We start from the raw sequence: 4,236 nt of genomic DNA, 5'->3' as shown, positions 1-4,236 counted from the left end.
GACTCAGGTTCCAGGAAGAAGAGGGTGGGAGGGCGGGAAAAACAAAGGCAACTTGGAAGGGGGGACCAACGAATATCTTGAAGGGAAAACACCGGTTGAAAGAAAGCAAAGGCTTCGCACGAGTAGGATGGATACTCGATTACGGACTCCGGCTCTGAGATGAAAAAGGGGTGGGCGGGTGGGAAAGAAAACAATTGAGGATTGAACTTGGCAAAGATGAAGAGGCTCGAGTCAACTTGACGAGAAATGCACCGGATGAAAAGAGCTGAGAACCAACAATCGGAAAACCAACTGCGTGAACCTAAAGAAAAAATTTGAAGGGGAAGAGGGGTAGTTCAAAACACGTACGTCAAGATTCCTGACCAGAGCGACGAAGGGGCTAAGGAGTAAAAAGAATTCCTACTCTCCGATATAACTAGACTCCGAAAATAGTTTTCTTCTAGACTCAACAACGGCCAAACTACACGATCAATCAAGGGGGCTCCTAGGGTCGGTCGAGGCCTTGATACCAACTTGTCACGCCCAATATGCGACCCTATCCAAAAGGAACTCGAAGGTCCCACCAAGGATAGACCGGCATATTGAAACGCCTTTGCAAGGTGGATATCATTACATCAACATTACATAATAGATGGGGATACATACAAAAGGCATACAATGCCACACGAATACAACATCATCTTACATAAGATTAACATCCGACTACGGATGAAACACAAACAGAAGCTCAAACGACATCCACCCTGCTAGCCCAGGCTGCCGACCTGAAACCTATCCCCTGATCGAAGAAGAAGTAGAAGAAGAACTCCCAAACAAGCAAACATCACTCTCGCGTCATGATCATCACATAAACATGTACCTGCAACTGTTGTTGTAGTAATCTGTGAGCCACGAGGACTCAGCAATCCCATTACCATGGGTATCAGGACTAGCAAAGCTTAATGGGAAAGGAAGGGGTAAAGTGGTGAGGTTGCAGCAGCGACTAAGCATATATGGTGGCTAACATATGCAAATAAGAGCGAGAAGAGAAGCAAAGAAATGGTCGTGAAGCTAGCAATGATCAAGAAGTGATCCTGAACTCCTACTTACGTCAAACATAACCCAAAGACCGTGTTCACTTCCCAGACTCCGCCGAGAAGAGACCATCACGGCTACACATGCGGTTGATGCGTTTTAGTTCGGATCTGGTGTCAAGTTATCTACAACCGGACATTAACAAATTCTCATCTGCCACATAACCGTGGGCACGGCTTTCGAAAGATAATAACCTACAGGGGTGTCCCAACTTAGCCCATGATAAGCTCTCGCAATCAACGAAGGATATTCTTTCTCCCAGGAAGACCCGATCAGTCTCGGAATCCCGGTTTACAAGACATTTCGACAATGGTAAAACAAGTCCAGCAAGACCGCCCGATGCGCCAACAATCCCAATAGGAGATGCACATATCTCGTTCTCAGGGCAACACCGGATGAACACTACGTACAACTAAAACCAGACCTCAAGTTTCCCCGAGGTGGCGCTGCAAGTGGCTCTGGTTCGGACCAACACCTGGACAAGCATTGGCCCGGGGGGGCTGAATAAAGATGACCCTCGAGAGAGCGACTCCCAAGGGAAAAGTAGGTGGTGGTGAGGCAAATGTTAAAACCAAGGTTGGGCCTTGCTGGAGGAGTTTTATTCAAAGCGAACTGTCAAGGGGGTCCCATAAATCACCCGACCGCGTAAGGAACGCAAAATCCGGGAACATAATACCGGTATGATGGAAACTAGGGCGGCAAGAGTGGATCAAAACACCAGGCATAAGGCCGAGCCTTCCACCCTTTACCAAGTATATAGATGCATTAATAATATAAGAGATATTGTGATAACCCAACATAACCCTGTCCACCATGGAGCAATCTTCAACTTCACCTGCAATAACAATGCTATAAGAGGGGCTGAGCAAAGCGGTAACATAGCCAAACAACGGTTTGCTAGGAAGGGTGTCAAAGGTTAGAGGTTCATGGCAATTTGGGGAGGCTTGAAGAACAAGTGATAGGAAGCGCAGCATAGCGATAGAACGAAGCAACTAGCATAGTAATGATAGTAGTGAGATCCAGGGTAGCGGTCATCTTGCCAGAATTCCCGCAAGGAAGAAGAACGAGTCCATGAAGAAGATGAAGCCACGAAGACGAACCAAGCGTAGACGAACGAATCCTCACGATCGCAACGAAACGGGAACTATCGAGAAGAAGCACACAACAAGGTAAACACACCACACATATACATGACATGATGCACAACCAAGCATGATGCATGACAAGGCTACATGAAGCTACTCATGTCAAGAGATGATGCAAACAAGAGCAACACATCAAGGCAAGTTTAAATGAGGCCGAGAACAACATAGAACAATTCCGGTAAGTCCTCATATGCAAGTTTCAAAGTTGGTCCAGATCTGAACAAACATTAAGTTGAAGTTGTTAAACATCAAGTTAAAGAGCACCAAGAGGATCTACACGAAATTCTAGTCAAGTTACATATAAAGTTCATTTAGTTCGGAGCTACGGCCTAGAAGATAAGAGCAAAACAAGTTAAACATGGCATTGATGCAAAATGCATACAAACATCAAGCAAACACTCCCAAAACAAGCATGCAACATGATAATACGAAACTACATGCAAAATCAAGCAAGTTTCATATAGAGCACACACAAAACGGAGCAGCGGTTCAACACATACACTCTATACAAGTTTAAAGGACAAGCTGTCCAAAACAGCAACTAGGCATCTTGCAAGCATCAAAACAATATGCTACAGCACCTCAACATAAGAACAAAAGACATGGGCATGAAGTACAGGTAAAGCATGACAAAACATGAACACTGATATATCTCCAGAAATCACTATAACATGCTCAAAAGGACATGGCAAGATTGCAAATAATAACAGTTTCAGGCTTAACAGAAATAACATCAGGTTGCAATGTTTAGAGCTATCAAACAACATGTTACAGGAACTTAACATGGCAAGCAAAGGCATGGCATGAATCTACTAAACTCATAGAACAAATGTCCCTTACTGACCATGAGCCAAAAAGGATCAGAAGATATGATGGCACCCATGTAAACATGGCAAAAGATATGACAGATTCATACATGGCAGGAACAACAATAAGTAGGCATGTTGGTGAGCTTGAACCACTCACCACAGAGCAATACATGGCATGAAAAGGCAACCAACAGTAAGAAGACATGTTTATGAAGCTAAGCATGGCAAGAGCAAGTTCATAGGGTGCATGGATCACTAGCAACAACCATGGCAACATTGAACTTAATGTTAACAGGCTGACAGCAACATTATTTAGGAAGTTTGGAGCAAGATAACAACATGTTACAGCAGGCTACAAATGCAACCAGGGGCACGAATGGATAGAGCATGACATGTATAACAAATCATCCTTAGTGAACATCTCCAGATTATGCATAGAATGATTTGTAGCAGCAGGTTTACATAGCAACATGATATAGCAGATTCAGCCTAGCAAAACAGAAACAGCAAGTACCCTACTTAGAAAGCTCGATGCACTCACTACACAACTCACAAAAATACATGGATGGCACCCCTGTGAAGATGGCATGAAATAGTTCAAAACACATGTAGAGCTCATGCTCATAGGATGCACACATCAAATGCACCAAAAATAACAAATCATCAAATTATAACAGTTTCAGCGGATTAACATCATATAGCACTCTTGCAACAATGATTCTGGCACCAAGATGAACTCAAATGAACATAATGCCATGGGATGAAATGGAGTACTCATCGAGACGAACAATTTGACATATTACACGCACGAAACGGAGCTGTATGCATGGAGTTATGATGCGATGACAATGCATAAAAAATACTGGGATCTAGGGACTTGGTGGATTTTTACCCTCCGAAAAACGGGACGAGGAGGATCCGGGACGGGCGCGGGCGCGTTTGGATGGGAGGATTGGTGGATCTCATCCACCTGCGGGGTTCCGGGCGGATCTCGCCGGATCCGGCCAAAGTTGACGACGGCGCGCTGGCGGCGAGGCGCGGGGACGTGGGAGGCGGCGGCGGTCAGCGGGGACAGGCGGGGCGACGCGGTTCCAGCACGGCGGCACGGAAGCCAAGGGCGGCGGACTCTGGCAGCGACGGCGAGGTGGGGCTCCGGCGAGCTCATGGGCGCGGCGGAGGCACGGGAGGCGCGGGCTACGCGGTGGGGG

The sequence above is a fragment of the Triticum dicoccoides genome, chromosome 3B, assembly GCF_002162155.2.
Source record: "Triticum dicoccoides isolate Atlit2015 ecotype Zavitan chromosome 3B, WEW_v2.0, whole genome shotgun sequence".
Taxonomy (NCBI): Eukaryota; Viridiplantae; Streptophyta; class Magnoliopsida; order Poales; family Poaceae; genus Triticum; species Triticum dicoccoides.
This window is presented reverse-complemented; position numbering follows the sequence as displayed.